Source organism: Odocoileus virginianus, chromosome 15 (assembly GCF_023699985.2).
Source record: "Odocoileus virginianus isolate 20LAN1187 ecotype Illinois chromosome 15, Ovbor_1.2, whole genome shotgun sequence".
NCBI lineage: Eukaryota > Metazoa > Chordata > Mammalia > Artiodactyla > Cervidae > Odocoileus > Odocoileus virginianus.
The window spans coordinates 9,344,422-9,363,722 of NC_069688.1; the positions used below are offsets into that span (position 1 = coordinate 9,344,422).

The 19,301-nt window shown below is 41.4% G+C and overlaps 1 long non-coding RNA gene and 1 other non-coding gene across 3 annotated transcripts in view; one reads left to right on the plus strand and one right to left on the minus strand.

The window, feature by feature from the left end:
- Positions 1-828: 828 nt before the first annotated feature.
- On the minus strand, positions 829-934 carry LOC139038557 (U6 spliceosomal RNA). Its single transcript, XR_011491597.1, has one exon. It is a non-coding gene; the product is annotated as a U6 spliceosomal RNA (small nuclear RNA).
- Positions 935-4,766: 3,832 nt separating this feature from the next.
- LOC110125911 (uncharacterized) overlaps positions 4,767-19,301 on the plus strand; it is a 102,423-nt gene continuing 87,888 nt past the window's right edge. For both annotated transcript variants that reach the window (XR_011491346.1, XR_002310227.2), the window contains exon 1: positions 4,767-5,087. This is a non-coding gene — a long non-coding RNA (uncharacterized lncRNA). The remainder of the gene's footprint in view (positions 5,088-19,301) is intronic.

Below are 19,301 nucleotides of genomic sequence, written 5' to 3' on the forward strand. Positions count from 1 at the left end.
TGCTGAAACCTGGCTTGGAGGATTTTAAGCATTACTTTTCTAGTGTGAGATGGTGTTAAATACGAGATGAATGGGGCCAGAGGGAGAGAGGATGAAGACAAGCTACTGATACTCATTGGGAAGCAGGGCTTATTAGACACAACTTAACTAAAGGCCTCAGTGTAGAGTTCATCCCTAGGGTGGTACCAGCATATAGGCTTTTCTATATAGTCATGATAGAAGACTTTCATTTTTTTTTCCATTTATTTTTATTAGTTGGAGACTAATTACTTTACAATATTGTAGTGGTTTTTGCCATACATTGACATGAATCAGCCATGAATTTATATGTGTTCCCCATCCCGATCCCCCCTCCTGCCTCCCTCTCTACCCAATCCCTCTGGGTCTTCCCAGTGCACCAGCCCCGAGCACTTGTCTCGTGCATCCAACCTGGGCTGGTGATCTGTTTCACCCTAGATAATATACATATTTCAATGCTGTTCTCTTGAAACATCCCACCCTCGCCTTCTCCCACAGAGTCCACAAGTCTGTTCTATACATCTGAGTCTCTTTTTCTGTTTTGCATGTAGGGTTATCGTTACCATCTTTCTAAATTCCATATATATGCGTTAGTATACTGTATTGGTCTTTATCTTTCTGGCTTACTTCACTCTGTATAATGGGCTCCAGTTTCATCCATCTCATTAGAACTGATTCAAATGAATTCTTTTTAATGGCTGAGTAATATTCCATGGTGTATATGTACCACAGCTTCCTTATCCATGCGTCTGCTGATGGGCATCTAGGTTGCTTCCATGTCCTGGCTATTATAAACAGCGCTGCGATGAAAAAAATATGGAACGCTTCATGAATTTGTGTATCATCCTTGCGCAGGGCCCATGCCGATTTCTCTGTATCGTTCCAATTTTAGTATATGTGCTGCCGAAGCAAGCACGATAGGAGACTTTTAAAAGGATCATGATAAGACTCTGCAGCTCATTAATTCGCTGGAGCCACCCTATTTCTTGCACTGCAGGTAAGACTGCAAACATGGCTTACATCACCCCTTGAGTTCCTAAGGGACAGAAGTTCTCCAGAAGGTCATTTCTCTGAATTTTTCTGAAATTATTTACTTAACACATTCTGCTGCCTTCCTGAGTGTTGCCTCTCTTTCCTTTGACCAATAGCTGGAGAAATAAGCCTCTGTCCATGACTTTCAGAAATAAAACAAGAAGGAAAAACATCACAGAATTTATCTAAAGCGTTGGAGTATCTGGTTTTATTGGCAGATGGGGGAACCTGAGGTGTTTACTTTTGCAACACATATGACATTGGATGAACAGAAATACTGGATTGGCCAAAAAGTTCGTTCAGGTTTTTCTGTACCATCTCACGGAGAAATGCAAACGAAGTTTTTACCCAATTCAAAATTAAATTTGGGGATAAGCATCAGCTGATGAGGGAAGCCTGGCACTTTAATGTCTTTTAGAAGGTGAGAACAATGGGATATATGAAAGGAAGAGTTAATCTTGAGGATCTCTTAGGGGTGTAGATATGAGTGCAGAATGCTGTGGCCGGATTAAGTTAATTTCCAAAATTCTGCTGTGAACAGTATGGGGTGCAGTTAGTGGGGGTTTTTCAGCCAACAGGGAGCCCTAAGGTCCTGCTGTAAATGTTGGTGAAGGGAGAGTCAAGGCTGAGGATACGGGGTTTCCCTAAATTGGGGACTGGGAAAGTCTTTAAACTTTTGTTACCACCCATCAGGTTGCTCTGCTCAGTTTCAGTTCTCTCTCCTCATTTGTCCGTGTTAAGTTCTTTTTCTCCCCCTTCCTTTTCCTCCCATTTTCTTTGGAACTCCTCAGTTTTGGTGTCCTTTATTCCAAAGACTTAATACTGATATTGACATAGGTAAGGGGCTACCGTATTAAAGGATTAAAAAAAATTGTTTGTTTTGGTAATAATTTTATTGAGATATAATTCACATACCATTCAATCTTCCTACTGAAGTGCACAATTCAGTGCTTAAATTAGTATGTTTAGTATATTCAAAGTCATGCAACCATCATCACTGTCTAATTTTAGAACACTTATAATGTGTCATCTTTATTTCTGTTTTATTTCTGTAGTTGCGAAAAGGGATGCAGGATATTAGACACAGTTACATATGATAATAGTTATTGAAATAGATTTGTTGTTGTCCCTAAAACACTACTTCCTTTAGCAAATTTGTCTTAGAGGAAGGAAGACAAGAAGGAAAGCAAACAGAAGAGTATGTAAGGAAATCAATGACTCGACTGAGGTAGAATTTCTTACAGTGAAGATTTATAGTTTCTAAAAATCTCAGAAAACTTCTTGGCATGTTCCGAGGAAGGCAACAGTACGATTTGACCTTGGACAGATTACACAATGTATTTTTGTTTGACAACTTAAATCAACATTACATAAGTAATCAGTTTACATAAACACTGATATTCCTTTTCCACATCACTGTCATAAAATACAATAACATGGTGCTCCTCTTTAGCTTCTTCGAGTGCATTTTCACAAATTAAATGATTAAGTTAGTGACTTGTGCATGGTTTTGAGCCATTTGTGCCCTGCAATGCTCTAGTGCAGAGATTCCTGCTCAGATTTTGCATGGAGCAGATGTAAAAGACGAGGCTGCTTTTGACTTAATTTTGAGCAAATATTGGGCTTCCTTTGTGGCTCAGCTGGTAAAGAATCCACCTGCAATGTGGAGACCTGGGTTTGATCCCTGAGTTGGGAAGATCCCCTGGAGAAGGGAAAGGTTACCCACTCCAGTATTCTGGCCTGGAGAATTCCATGGACTGTATAGTCCATGGATTCGTAAACAGTTGGACACGACTGAGCGACTCTCACTTCACTGAGCAAATGTACAAGGAGGGTTAGCAAGCCATGAGAAAGCTTTGAGAAAAGCAGAGGATAAAAAGAAAAATAGAGCTCGTATCAAATGTCCTGAGGACAAGGGTTTCAGAGCCACCACCATGTTCAGATCTTCACACTATACAGACCCGGAACCTCAGCAACGGTAGTGTAGAGAGCAGCCCACCAGAGCCTCTGACCCTGCTTCATCTCACCTCCTTCCTTCTCTTAATGTTGTGATAGAAAGAACCAAAGTTGGTAGCCAGATTCTGGCTCCATCACCGACAAGTTTTGCAATTCTCCCCAACCTATCTCTTTGAGCTTGAGCTTGTTTACTCAGCAGAAAATGGGAATAATGAGATATCTAAGAGCATTGCTGTAAAGATTATAGATACTATACCTGAAGTGTCCATGTACCACACACAGTAAACAATAGCCTTAGATCTTGTTTCAACAGCAAGCCAGTATTTTATAACCAGTTTACTCATTAGTCAAAACTAGATGGTGTTCAGGCAAGTTAAATGGTGTCTCCTTGTGCAGCAAAAAGGGATGTATGTGTGTGTGTGTTTTAAGAATTATGTCCATTAGGGACAAAACAGTTTGAAATTGAAAGCTACAGTCATTAAAATAAATATAAAACTTGGCTTTCTGGACTGGTTCATTTGCCCAATGGTCAGAATAAGAATTTTTTTGTTTGTTTGTTTGGGAAGGAGGCAAAAATATTGGGACCAAATATTAAAAAATGAGAAAAAAACCTTGTTTAACAACCTAGTTAAAGGCCAGTTTCCAGTTCAATGATTTCCATACTTTAAGTAAAGCACTCTAATTACTTCATGTTGAAGTCATATTTTCTCACATGGTTTGAGGTTTTGAATGTGTTTATTTGTAATTTGTCACAAAGTTGTATTTTTTCTGGTTATTCTGTGTGGTCGTTAGTGAGCACCTGCCTCTTATCTCTAGAGTTTATGATTCTTTTGGGATAAAAGTCTGTCTAATAAGAGATTTACCTAAAACAAAGACACCAAAAAAACTTGATGCTATCTTGTTCGATAATGCAAGCCTCAGTGCACCTTCTGATGGTGACAAGACCATAGTCCTTTGATGGTAACACCAGCATACACGTGTGCAGTGAAAAGCCCTTGAGACCAAAGAACTGAGCCTGATGTGTTTCTTGGTCCCCACCCTGTACCTTCTTGGAGTGTAGTCAGAAGGTGGGTATCTGATCATTAACAGAAATTGCAAGAATGGGGGAGCTCAAGCCAGATGGAATATGTAGAGCTTCTGCAAGTGTGTGTGTACGTCTGTGATCTTGCACCTGCTAGGTAAGCAACCATTGCCTCCTGCCAGGTGGAGCCCCCTGTTAACAGACTTCTCCAGCCACAGGGAAGTGCAGGGTCTCCCTTGCATTTTTCTCTGGTTTGGTCTCTCTATTCTTGAACACCTGAAATATTAGGGGATTTTTGGCCTGCAAGACACCTGCTACAATTGCACAGATGAGCAGTTATGGGGCGTTTAATGGAAGGTGGGGGATGAAGTGAGTGTACTTTATTTGGGAGCATAGAACTCAATGTTATTTGTGGTTTTCTTTTGTTTAAGCAAGGCCCGAGGAGAAAAGACACAGACCAGCAGACTGAGCCAGACCATTCAGAAATTCCAAATAGAAAGATAAAACCGATAACTTACCAAGTGGTAAAAATATTTATTCACTCTTCAGTTGCTTCCCTAACTTTCTGAATCAGGGCTCACCATTCTGTAACTGCGGCCCAACCATACTTCAGTTGAAACGAATCTCTTGAAAAGGAGGAGGAAGAGGAGGGGGGAGAGAGGCAGGAGAAGGAGTAGAATTCAGTTTCTTATTTGAAGACTCTAGTGATTGTTGCCAGTTGTCATGGTAACTTTCTTCCTCATGGTCAGTCAGCCAACATCACTTCAAACTTTATTCCAACAAACACAGGTCTCCATCAGTCAAGCACACTGATGCCTTTTTTTCTTGGTATAATGGCTGGCCAATCGTTTCCATCATTCACAGGTTTCTTCTATTTAAATACTCTCTCCTGAATTTGATCACTATATGAACCATGGCAACCACATCTAGAATTATGTTCCTATTTTTGGAGTGATATGAAACTTTCAAAACACCAGGAATCACTAGAAATAAAGGATCAGTTTAGAGCCAGCTCTTAACTCCATATCAAGAAGATGAAGTCTGATTAAGCAGTTGACTAGTAAGTTGCGGAGAACACAGAAAAGCAGAATCTTTTCTCTCCTCCCAGCTCTGCTCCTGGTTACGTGTTATCTGACCTGTCCTTTTCTGGGGCTCAGTTTGCTAATCAGTAAAATGGGAAGACTGGACTAGCTGGGTTCAAGGGCTTTCGGGAGTTTCAGAATGAGGAGGATGTCAGGAAGGTGCATGTACAGGCTCTTGAAGGCAGCTGAGGAAAAAAGGGTTGGAGAGCAGACCTTTGAACATCACACTGGGAGAACACAAGCCAGTGGGCGTAGGTTTTATTTTAACTTGTTGCAAAATTATTGTCCCTATGGTATTATGAACAGATTGTGGATTTTAACATCTCATGTTTTAGGGAGTTTATCTCCTACATATACACTGAAGAGTGAGATAGTAATTTGGATTATAGTAAGTCTCCTACATAAGAAGCTTCAAGCTCAAACTTTCAAAGATGTGAAACTGCAATTGCATATCCAATCATGTAAGTTAGTTCACATGCCTGGCCTATATTGTTATGGGTGTTCATCCTCTATGAGTGGTTATGCTTTTGTGTACTTTGCAGTACAGTATGTATAGAGTATGGCAGTACAGTGTCTTTATTTCAAGCTTGGGATGTCTGGAAGTAATCATAAAAGTGGTGATTGATAGTCGATTGTGTTAATGGGGTACCTAGGCTAACTTTGTTGGACTTACATGTAAATTGGACTTATGCCTGCTCAGAAGGGAACTCATTCTTATGGAGCAGACTTACTGTATCAAAATATTTAGGAAACACAGCAATGCTCCCTCCATATGATCTTTCTCCTTTCTTTTGTTCTTTTTTTTAAAATACCCTCTTCTCAGTATTATGGATTGTAGCCTACCAGATCTCTCTGTCCATGGGATTTTCCAGGCAAGAGCACTGAAGTGGGTTGCCATTTCCTTCTCCAGGGAATCTTCCTGACCCTGGGATTGAACCTGGGTCTCCCGCATTGCAGGCTGACGCTTTACCCTCTGAGCCACCGGGGAAACCCTATGGGAGCGTAGAGGCCCCATAAATAATACCCTTGGCCTCCCTGGAGTAGCCTGCTATGCAGAAGGCTACAGACTGCCCTGGGAGAATTTGAATTGGGCCATCTTATAGAGGTTTAATTAGAATCAAGTCCTATTTATTTAAACAGCATTTTATTTCATCCTTGCTTCAGCCTCCTTTTGTTCCTATTCTGTTCTTGCTTGGGGGCTTCTTTTGAAATGGACTAAAAATGTACAAATTCTTCCAGAACATTATGTTTTGGTAGGTAATACACTTAGGACACTTTACTACCTTCAGTCTTCATGTCTTCAGGAAGTCTTTGAATGATATAACTTGCTGGACTAAAGGTTCACATCTTATTCTTATTTTACCCAGCCACCTACCCTGTTTCTCTGAGGCATAAGCTGGATTTTGCAAGAAGTGAATTGTATTCAAACAAGTCTACAACAAAGCCAAATACACCAGAGTGACGAAAGTAAAGAGACCCAAGAACTGAAATGTTAAAACCTGGTGATGCTTTTCCAGTCATATCCCACTTATAACCTCAATTTTGTGTCTGTAACATAAGCAGATTGTGGTATATGCTCTGTTGTGGTATATGTCTGTTCCCACCTGGTTGTAACCTGTGGACATGTATTTTTTCAAAAAGATATATTAAGAAAAGCAACATAATTTAAGATTATATGTAGTTTTGATCTCTTTAAATGATCTAATGTCTCTAGAATGTTTTGAATCTCCAAGGATATTGGCTCAAAGCTAGTTCACTAAGACTAGGGTGTGTGCTGGGAGTGTTCCTAACGCTGACAGGTTATAAAATCTCAGGATGATCATCGAAGATGTTTTTTGGATATTTGGGGCATCCTTACTGCTCTGGTCCTGCCTTCTGACTGGTAGAGAATACATAGTTCCACAGAGGTAAAAGGGAATGTAACAGTCTGCTTGATGAAAGCAGCTTCATCACTCTGAATAGTCAAGGCTTTTCAGTAAAATTTGTGACTGATAACCCCTGAACTGGGCTTCCTATTTTATTGTCTGAAATTAACTTTAGAATCTGCCTTGAGAGCACTTAGATCTGAAAATAGGGTCTGTGTGCTGTTAGTTAGCCCTCATGGAGGAACTATGGCATGGTTTATACTCATATTCTTTTTTTTTTTTAAATGGCTATAGCCTTTTTATGGGCTTCTCTGGATAGCCCAGCTGGTAAAGAATCCGCCTATAATGCAGGAGACCCCAGTTTGATTCCTGGGTCAGGAAGATCTGCTGAGAAGGGATGGGTTACTCACTCCAGGATTCTTGGGCTTCCCTTGTGGCTCAGCTGGTAAAGAAAGTGAAAGTGAAGTCACTCGGTTATGTCTGATTCTTTGTGACTCCATGGACTGTAGCCTACCAGGCTTCTCCATCCATGGAATTTTCCAGGCAAGAGTACTGGAATGGGTTGCCATTTCCTTCTCCAGGGGATCTTCCCAATCCAGGGATCGAACCCGGGTCTTCTGCATTGCAGGCAGACACTTTACCCTCTAAGCCATCACGGAAGCCACCTGCAATGCAGGAGACCTGGGTTTGGTCCCTGGGTTGGGAAGACCCCCTGCAGAAGGAAAAGGCTACCCACTCCTGTATTCTGGGCTGGAGAATCCCATGGACTGTATAGTCCATGGGGTTGCAAAGAGTTGGACATGACTGAGCAGTTTTCGCATTCACTATAGCCTTTTACAATTTAATGTTATCCATCGATTTTACTTTTGGCTAGCTGGGTCTTCATTGCTGTGTATGGGCTTTCTCTAGCTGCAGCAAGCGGGGGCTACTCTCTAGTTGTGGTGTATGGGCTTCTCTCGTTGTGGGGCACAGTCTCTGGCACACAGACTTCAGTAGTTGTGGCACATGGGCTTAGTTGCTCCATGGCATGTGGAATCTTCCTGGACCGGGGATTAACTCCATGTCTCCTGCATTGGCCGGGGGATTCTTAACCACTGGATGGCCATGGAAGTCCACTCACAGCCTTTAATAGAACGAAGAATACGAGAGCAAGGGCTATGCGATCTTGTCGATAACATGAAGGAAATGGCAACCCACTCCAGTACTCTTGCCTAGAAAATTCCATGGATGGAGGAGCCTGGTGGGCTATAGCCCATGGGGTTGCAAAGAGTAGGACACGACTGAACATGACCCTACTTTTGGTTAAAAAAACAATGTTCAATGGATTTTAGACTTTCCTCATGTAAATGTCCTTTTCCTATAATGAATAATGAATATGGGGCAGAGAGAAAGACCAGGGTGAAGCAGGAAAGATGTACGCTGCTCTGTGGCAATGGGTTAAGGAGGAATGGGACCCCCCTCCCAGCCCCAGATCATAGGCTTGGCATTTCACAAACCTGGGCTGAGGGTCCCCATTCCACCCTTTATTAATTGTGCATATGGAAAAATGCCTTCTTTTTTTGTTATTTTAATAATTTTATCTCCCAAGGTCTAATCTTTTCCCATCTGTAATTTGAAGACAATACCATCTATCTTGTGAAGATCCTGTGAAAATTAAATAAGATCATGTCAGTAAAACAACAGGCATATGGTATTTTCTCAACACCCAATAGCTGTTTTGTTATTATTTAGCAAGGCATGTCACTGCCCAAGGTGTCAACCTCACCTAAAAATGAGTTGGTTCAGTATTCACTTGGGTCCTTCCTAAATATAAAATAACCGTGGTAGAATTTCCCATACTTGTTTGGCCTCAGAAACTTTAAAAAATGCTAAGGTGCTAATAGAGGTTATAGTCATTCTATAGAACATAAATGTTTGATCAATAATAAACACCAAATCACGTTCAAGCATGTTCAGACCTGTGATCGTCATACATATAGAGCCTGTTCATACCCTCGCCATTGCCTCCTGTGGCTTCCTGTGTCACACAGCCAAGGATCTTAGGCAGTTTGTGTTTATTCCCTGAGAGGGCACCTCATTTCTTATAGTATAATATCAATTTTAATTATATACATACATTTAGGTGTTTGCATTCTTAAACAATACACTTTAGTTGGTTTTTAGAAGAAAAGCTTGTTAGCTTCACTTTTTTTTTTTTTTTTGGTGTGAAGCATCTATTAACAGTGTTCATCAGTAACCGACTGGGCATGCTTCACATTCTCTTTCAGCTAAAGCAGTGTTTTCTAAATTTTTGTGACAGAGACTCACAGCAAGAAATACATTGTGCCTTACAAGTGCACACATGCATACAAATGTGTATAATTGGAATTAAGTATCTCATGATATAATGCCCTCTTCTAAAACTGAACGCTCTATTTTTCCATTCTTTTCTATTCTATTCTATTTCATCCTATTCTATCCCAGTCTGTTCTATATCGTACTTAAAGTACTGCTGATCAAAGCCCTCTACTTCGATTTCCAGACCCACTAATGGGCAGTGCTCTCAGTTTGAAAAAGACCTAGGGATTAATCTAGGAAATGCGTGGTGTTGTGGCTCTCCTTTACCCAGGTGGGGGTACTTCTTATGTTACACTTCAAGTGTGTTTGAAATGGGACCTTCTCTAACCTCTGAAAAGCCTGTGGAGGGGGCATTTCCCAGGAAGGGTCATGTTGCCCAGCTGATGAGAGGCAGCTGCAGACCCCCAGGCTTCGAGAAGGGAGCCTGCAGTTGTCCCGGAGAAAAGTTCTCAAGGGTGGTAAGGGAAAGAGGGTTTGCAGGCTATGCCCGCCCCCTGGAGACCCAGGAGCACTGCTGAGGGATGTCCCTGTCCTCACGTCTCCCAGGATTTCCACTGTCTGCCTGTCATATCTGCTCCTCTCCTGGCAGCCAGCCTGCAGCTTTCCTTTGCCCAAACCTTCCACATGCTCACATCTCAGCTCAAACACCCTCCTCTGTCCATTCCTTTCCCTTCTAAGGTAAAAAACCTGCTGCCCATTGATCTATCATAACTTCCTTCAAACTTTCCTTACCAATCCCCAATATCAGCCTCACCCTCATCCCCAGGACTGAAATAGATACTTCATTTATAGCCAAGACTGCCTTGAAAAAATTACAGAGTTCCCCAATTATAACACTTGTTGCTGTTGTTTAGTCACTAAATCAAGTCCGACTCCTTGTGAGCCCATGGACTATGCCTGCCAGGCTCCTCTGTCCATGGGATTCTCCAGGCAAGAACACTGGAGTGGGTTGCCATTTCCTCCTCCAGGGGATCTTCCCGACCCAGAGATCAAACCCTCAACTCTTGCTTGGTAGGCCCACCAGGAAAGCCCATAAGACATGTTGCATTGTATTTAATTATTTTTCTTTTCCACTAGACTGTAAACTTCTCCTGGAAGGTAGAAACTGACCGCTTTGCTCCTGTTTTATCCCCACATCCTAGTACACCCCTTCACCTATGGTGGTGGCGGCGGTGGGTGCTCAGTCACTCTGTCACGTCTGCCTCTTTGTGACCCTGTGGACTGCAGCATGCCAGGCTTCCCTCTCCTCTACCATCTACTGGAGTTTGCTCAAACTCATGTCCATTGACTCTTCACCTATTATTGTGTCCAAAGTATTTGTCGAATAAGTGAGGTCATGAATAAAACACTCTTATTTCATAAGTTGCTTACCATGGGCTGATGTTGCTCATTAGGAGTCATCTGCGTTCAAGTATATTACCTCATTCAATCATTGTAATAAAATTGTGAGGTGGGGAGAGAAGATGGAATTATATTCTGTTTGTTGATTAAGAAGCTGAGGTTCAGAGAGGTGAGGAAGCTTCTCTGAGGTTGCACGCCTGGCTGGTATAGAAGGGTTAGTGTCAAAGCTTTGGCTTCTGTGCTGAGCACAGTTCACACACACAGCCCCATTCTCACACGTGACCTTCAGAGTCGCAAATGAAAGTCTCACTGATTTGTCCTCGTTGTTGTAGGTTTCTGTGAGACATGAGCAAAAGGGTGCACACAGACACACACTCTTGGGTTCAAGACTGAGCCTGTTTTACTGATAATGGAAGCTACATCCCCTGAGAATTCTGGAAGACATTGACCGTAGCAGAAGGACTTCAGAAAATAGAATTTCTCCTTCCAATCTGGTTAACCCTGACCTCTGATTGCATAGAATTTGGAGCCAGAGTTACCTTCAAACATTAAGGAGCCGAAGTGTGTCTGTGCTGACACGCATCCTGCATCCGAAAAGTTCAGATACATAAAGAGATGCTTTTGTATAATTCATGTTATTTACTAGAACGATTTTACTGGCCCTCTGAATATCATTGTGTTCTCTACTATAAATATGCATTCAGACCCTTTCCAAACCACTAGTCATTTGCCCAGCGGGCCATAAAAGCAATGTATCATGTAACCATGTATTGGGATGAAATTTCCAAAGCTCTCCATTTAGGCAGCAGGCCTTAGTGGGTTTGGGGAGCTGTAACATTATCCATTTAATTATACATTTGAACACACTGAAAAAAAAACCTGTATTATTTACACAATTGCCTGTAATATTCTCTCCAAGCTGTTAGACCTGAGTCAGAAACCATTAGAATGCTAATCGAGAGAAGAATATGAAATATATTTCCTTGGTGCAACTGCAGCAAATTTTGTAGACACTTTTATTTCAGCCACAAGGCTTTTTTTTTTTTTTTTTAACCCCCAGACCTTCAGTCTGAAGGGGGCTCCCATAGCTGTGGCAGGAGTACTACCTAGACTGCTAATTTGGGAACATGATGTAATCAGCCCATATTGACTCTATTTCTCAAAGACAATGTCTTGCACAAAGTGTGGTACATTATATTTGAGAAGCACCAAATTGTTGGGCTGGTCAAGTTAGTTTCTTTGGGGAAAAGGCATTGCTCAAGGAGATGATGCTGCCAGGGATAGACTTTGCATTAAATATTCTCATTTTTTTAAAATTGGAGGATAATTGCTTTACAATGTTGTGGTGGTCTCTGGTGTACATCAATGCAGATCCATCATAATTTTATATATACATATATACATATACATACATACATATATATATATATATATATATGCAGCTTCCCAATAGTTATCCATTTTAAAATAGTCTCATTTAGATAACTACTTGAGAGACACAGAGAATGTCTCTTTCTGGATCCCAGGCATTCTAGGGTGTGGTGGAGCCCAAAGCTCTGTATTTCTTTCCTAATATTTTTTTTTCAGTATTTATCTCTTTTTTCTTCATTTATTTTTATCAGTTGGAGGCTAATTACTTTACAATATTGTAGTGGTTTTTGCCATACATTGACATGAATCAGCCATGGGTTTACATGTGTTCCCCATCCCAATCACCCCTCCCGCTTCCCTCCCCATCCGACCCCTCTGGGTCTTCCCAGTGCACCAGCCCTGAGCACTTGTCTCATGCACCCAACCTGGGCTGGTGATCTGTTTCACCCTTGATAGTATACTTGTTTCAATGCTATTCTCTCATATCATCCTACCCTCGCCTTCTCCCACAGAGTCCAAAAGTCTGTTCTGTATATCTGTGTCTCTTTTTCTGTTTTGCATGTAGGGTTATCGTTACCATCTTTTTAAGTACCCTATATATGCGTTAGTATACTATATTGGTCTTTCCCTATATATGCATTAGTATACTGTATTGGTCTTTATCTTTCTGGCTTACTTCACTCTGTATAATGGGCTCCAGTTTCATCCATCTCATTAGAACTGATTCAAATGAATTCCTTTTAATGGCTGAGTAATATTCCATTGTGTATATGTACCATAGCTTCCTTATCCATTCATCTGCTGGTGGGCATCTAGGTTGCTTCCATGTCCTGACAATTATAAACAGTGCTGCTATGAACGTTGGGGTGCACGTGTCTCTTTCAGATCTAGTTTCCTTGGTGTGTACGCCCAGGAGTGGGATTGCTGGGTCACATGGCAATTCTATTTCCAGTTTTTTAAGGAATCTCCACACTGTTCTCCATAGTGGCTGTACTAGTTTGCATTCCCACCAACAGTGTAAGAGCAGCTACACTGCTCTTACATAGGGTCCTATGTACCCTATGGGTGCTGGCAACACAGAAGCAAACAGAAATAGTTCTTGTCTTAGAGGATTCCAGTCTTTGGAGAGGAAGCATACAACAAAGCAGACAATTATGCATGTTCATCAGGATGCTGACTTAAGAACCAAGACACTAGTGGCATGGTCCAGCCTCAGAGGTTTTCAGATGGGGTATTTTTGCCCCAGCATGTTTTCCGAGCCTCCCTGGTAAGCTTCCTGTCTCTCTCCCCTACATTCTGCCCACCCCAGCCAGTCTTTACCTCTCATTTCTGCCTCAGACTTTGGTCATTGCCCCTCAGACATGTACTATTACATGGCTCTGCCTGTGGCTTGATTTTCCTTGACTCCTACTACCCTCTGTAAAGGGTTCTTAAGTTAAGCTTGTTGGGGCTTGATGCTGCCAGAAACATATATATATATATAGTTTAATATCATATGAGACCAGAGAATTTGGAAATCTCTGCTTTTAGTATCTGATTTATCTCCAGTAAGGAATAATAACTTTGAATGACTTTGAATGACCATGTATTTGCATAATGGATAGACTCTCCATTTGTTTTTTATTTTGTTGTCCCTGCTTACTGCTTTGTATTGTTATATTACAATATGGCAGATATTTTCCTTAATGTCTTGTTACAAAAGAGTTGCCCTGCTATGTAACATTTAGGTAGCTTGCTTCACCAAAGCACAGGGTGTGTGGAAATCCTTGGAGTACAAAAGGAGACCTGGGCCATTGCCGTGATCATATCAGAAACCCTTCTTCCCACTTCTACTGATACTTGAATTGTCATGGAGCCAAGAGACACAGCAATAGCACTGTCAGCAAAATGCACTGAACTTGGAATGACAAATGTTGACTCATGATGGGTTACAAAGAGGGTATAGGATTTGGGGGAAAATAGAACCCAGGTGGTGTAGCAGTAAAGAATCCACCTACCAATGCAGGAGACACAAGTTCGATCCCTGGGTTGGGAAGATCCCCTGGAGAAGGAAATGGCAACCCACTCCAGTATTCTTGCCTGGAAAATTCCATAGACAGAGGAGCTTGGGGGGCTACAGTCCATGGGGTCACAAGGAGTCGGACACAACTGAGCACACACACACACATTTGGTTTAACATTCATGAGGAGAGATTTGCTGTTTCATAATAAACGTAGGAAAGATCGGAATAGATCATGGATCTATCCTTCCTGGAACCTTTGAACTTAAGAAGATTTTGCCAACACTGAAATTTGCCTTTGTGGATATTTTTGGGGTTTGAAAAATCAATCCATGGATCATTAAATGGATCCTTCATTTCTGATGCAAAATAGATCCTACCATTCCATAGCCATATGATAGATGGAAATAATTTAAGAACTTTTCTAAGATGCAGTGTCCTCCTCTGTATCATAGGAAGAGTCATGACCACCTTGTGAGGTAGAATTAAGGAAGATGACTTCAGTAAAGGACCAGATCCAGTTCTTGTATATAGTAGGCATTATATATATGGCGTTGTTTTAAGATGCTTTATTCATCAAGTGGAGTCCTAGGTTCACAAAATTCCACTGTCAACTATAGGTGATGATTTTTACGATCAAGTATTTTTCTTTTAACTCTGCTCCAAAGAAAGGAAAGAGGGAAGGAAGGGAGGAAGAAAGGGAAAGAAAGATGTCAGATAATAATAAGAACACAGAGAGTATTTCAAAGTGTGTAAAAGGTCACATTTCTTTGCACAGAAATCTATTCCTATCTCTCAGGCTGGCCGGCCGGCCTGGCTATGTTGTAGGGATCAGAACTCCTGTGTTTATTTGTGCAGTCTTCACTTTAGCTGGCAGCTGCCCCAGTCCAGGAATTTTATGGCAGGAAATATAAAGTGCTGTTGGATCCAGATGCTTTAGAGTCCTGGGAAGCATTGTTCTTTCTTAAGAAAGAAAAAAAAAGAAAGAAAAAAAAAATGAGGGTGACAATCAGCTAAGGACAATTAAGCTTCATGGCCTTGATCTTATCATATTGCATCTACTCTTACCAGTTCTTAATGACTGCAATGTAATAACATCTTTAAAATTTATTGAGACAATTAGAATCAAACAGCTCTTTTGACCCCTAGCTCCTTCAAAGTCACATGATGCCCCGGGAAAAGTGGAGCCATGAGACAAAAGTCCTTTTTGAGGTTTTTGTACTTTAATGGGCATTTTGTTTTTTAATTTTTAAAAGATTTTTTTTAAAAACAGTGACCATTTAAAAATATTGAATTTGTTACAATATTGCTTCTGTTTTATGTTTTGTTTTTTTTGACTGAGAGGATCTTAGCTCCCCGGCCAGGGATCGAACCCACACCCCCTGCATTGGAAGGCAAAGTCTTAATCACTGGGCCACCAGGGGAGTCTCTAATGTGGACTTTAGATTTCCAAGTGCCATGAGGAAAAGGGAGCTGGGTTGTAGGAGAAAGACACTAGACTTCTGCTCTCAGCTTTTTCTGTAATTTGTGTGCTGATCTGGGGTTGAGGCTACAGGCTGTCTTCTTTGACCTTAATATGTTCATATGTAAAATGGGAATGGATCCAAGATGCTTCCATCTCTAAAATCCTGCTTTGGAACAAAAGAGAACTCTAGTAAGTGAAAACAAATACTTTATTGAAGGTGGTTACCTACACCGTTGACCTCATCCCTTAACAGGATGATGCTGTGTCCCAAGCGCTGGTTAGATTGGCAGTGGAACATGTGACTTCTATATCCAAGCCGCAACCTACTGACGACAAGGCTGAGCATCCCACTGGAAAGTAGATCAGGAGGCCAGTGACCTTGAACCTGCATGAGGGAACTGATGAATAGGAAAATGATGGACAGAACTGACTCACTTGGAAGCTGAACCCAAAAACCAGGAGGTCAGTTCAGGATTGAGGCAGAGGGTGTGGTTTCCAAATACACTGACATTACGGCAGAGCTGGCAGTAGATGGGTCCAACAGAAGAGACTGGAAAAAGCCAGGAGAGGTGTTATGATTGACACTTTGTGAGAATCTTGAGACACATGCATGAGTGAGTATATATGTGCGCACAAACGCACACAGAATTACTTTAGAGCCCATTTCAAGATCATTTAGTGCACAGATTTAGACGTGAAGACTGAAGTTACACTTGTTCAGTTGCTAAGTCGTGTTTGACTTTGCGACCCCATGGACTGCAGCATGCCAGGCTTCCCTGTCCCTCACCATCTCCTGGAGTTTGTTTACACTCAAGTCCATTGATTCGGTGATGCCATCCAACCATCTCATCCTTTGTCTTCCCCTTCTCCTCCTGCCTTCAATCTTTCCCAGCATCAGGGTCTTTTCCAATGAGTCGGCTCAAACTTAAATTGCTGTGGGACCTTGGGTAACTCATTTAAATTTTCTGGGCCTCAGGTTTCCCCACAAGTGAAATGTAGTGGAAACTAATAGTACCACTGATCCTGTGGGATTGCAGATCCAGCTTGTTGCATAATTCCTGAAACATAGCTTGATAATTTTGTGCCTTTTTACTATTATTATTTTATTCATTACATTTATATGTACCCCCTAGAATAAAACCCTTTTCCTTGAGGTAACACAAATAGTTCTTCCCTTCCTTGCAACTAGGAAGTCTTAACTAAGGTAAACTCTCATTCTTCCAGTGCAAAGAATTTTATGGCAGGAAATACCACCTCTCTCTTTCTATTTCTTTCTAACTTTGAAACCTGTTTCCTTTCCAGCCAAAAGAAATGATCCTTATACTTCAGTGCTGATCTCTATCTCTCCTTTTTAATGAAAATTTTATTGATTACCATATTCTGATTTTTGTCTCTGCTGGATTTTGTCTGCATCCAAACAAGACTTTGTGGAATTGTATCTGAGAGCTATTTCAACTACCATAATTGTATGGTGTTTTAATAGTGGTGTCTGTAATATTTCATGCTTAAATCTTCCCTCTCCCAACAAAGTATAAGCTTTTTGAGGGTAAGGGCTATGCTTTGCATTTATTTATTTCCTAAAGTGCTTAATATAATGTGAGAATTACCAAGGGAATTTCAGAAATTTATATTATTAGATAAACTTGGGTAAACCATGAAGACTTCCTCCATTAAGTAGTTCTTCCATTTCTGATTTCACCTTTGGCTAGCCCATTGAGCAATTTCAGAATATTAATTTAATAGTGGAAGACTTGAAGGTAAATAAGTTAAAGAAGTCCAGCACATCTGGTTCTCCTATTATATATGCAGCTAAAAAACTGCTTGAGGTTGGGAAAATCATGTCTACTTTCTGAACCTCAGTTTCAACATGGGGCTAATTGAAGCTGATAGATGTTTTGATCTCGAATTTTTCTGCCATATAGATCTAGTATCCATGAAAAATTATGACTGATTTCCTTATTTTCATTCTTTTCTAAAGCTCCTTGTGTTTATGTTAGTCGCTCAGTTGTGTCTGACTCTTTGCAACCTCATGAACTGTAGCTCACCAGGCTCCTCTGTCCATGAAATTCCTCAGGGGGACTTTCCAAGCCAGGGATCGAACCCAGGTCTCCTGCATTGCTCTTTAACAGGATTTATTTGTGTTTGGATCTTTAGAGTGGTCCCAGAGGTATGTAGTATGGCAGTTAAGATGAGGGCTTTAGAATCTCAGACCTGGATTTGAATTCCAGCTCTGCTTACCTACCAGCTGATTTTTAGCAGGTCACTGAACCACTTTGATCCTCAGGAATAAAACTTATCTCTGCTCTTTGGCACGTGGACCTGAAGTGATGATGTATATGAAGCATAAGTGTTTAAAAGATTGTGGTAAAGGACAGAGCTTGGATTATAATTCAGATCTGTGTCTCAAACCCACAGGGCTGAGCATCAGCCATCCCTCACTGGGCACTGTGTATTAGGGAAGGTTTTTCTTTTTACTTGGTTGTACTGGTGAAGGGTAAGATACAGCTGGTCCTTAGAAAGGCTTTGCTTATTGAATGTGGTGAATAGGACATGCTGGAGATGCAGTTAGTGTGGGGAGAGGGAAGGTCTGACTGAGACTAGATAAACAGCAAAACATCAGCAACAGCCTTGGTCTGCATTCAGCCTTTATTGAATGTAACGCCTCCATGGTACTCAGCATCTAAGGCTTAAAAATGACTCTCACAGGGTCTTCCCTCTTTTGAAAGTCAGTTTATGCAAATGAATGGTCTGTGGACCATCTATGTGACCATAGCAGATTTCTCCCACATCTGCAATCCTGTTTGCTTGCCTATAGAAGAAGGATGCTAATAATTACCTGCCTCATAGGAACTTAAGAATTATAATTTATATGACTCTGAGTTGGTGATGGACAGGGAGGCCTGGCGAGCTGCAGTCCATGCGTTCTCGAAGAGTCGGACACGACTGAGCGACTGAAATGAAAGAGGTCAGAAAACATTCTGCTTTATTCTTATCATTATCCGTGTAACATGATAACTATGAATGAAGTGGACTGACGACAGCCCGTAGAGTCACAGGGAGGAGCTGGCTAGATGGGCTACAGCCCAGATGCCTGTGAAAATCCTTCCTGGGCTGGGGTAACAGCCTGGGAAGAGTTTGGAGGGATGGAAGAGCAGAGTGTGTTGTGGGATCTCCAAGTATTCCGAACACTGAGGCTTAGGCTGGACATGAGCTGAGAACATGGGGGAAAAAGATACAGAAAAAGTAGGACAGCATCACATCTGGCTTTGGTTGACAAAATTTTAAGTCATGACTGTTCCCTCTGCTTATTGGCTAAACCAGGAGGCATTTTCAGCCTTCAGGTTCTTAAGCTGCATCTGACTTGTGGTCCAAGATTCCATGGGTCACTTAATATCTCTGAGGCTCAGTCCACCTAATGGTAACATGTTCTGCTTCTTTTCTTTTCCCCGTTTCTCTTTAAAAAAATTTTAATGTTACTATCACAAAGTTAACTTTATAGAAAAATTATCCCAAATGAAACCAAGCTGAAGCTCCAATATTTTGGCCATCTGTTAAGAAGAGCTGACTCATTGGAAAAGACCCTGATCCTGGGAAAGACTGAGGATAGGAGTAGAAGGGGGTGGAAGGGATGAGATGGTTAGATGGCACCACTGACAATGGACATGAATCTGAGCAAACTCCAGGAGATAGTGAAGGGCAGGGAAGCCTGGCATGCTGCAGGCCAGAGGGTTGCAAAGAGTCAAACACAACTCAGTGATTCAACAACAAGACTGGCATCAGGAAAAAGCCTTAGAACTTTAATCATGGCTCTTC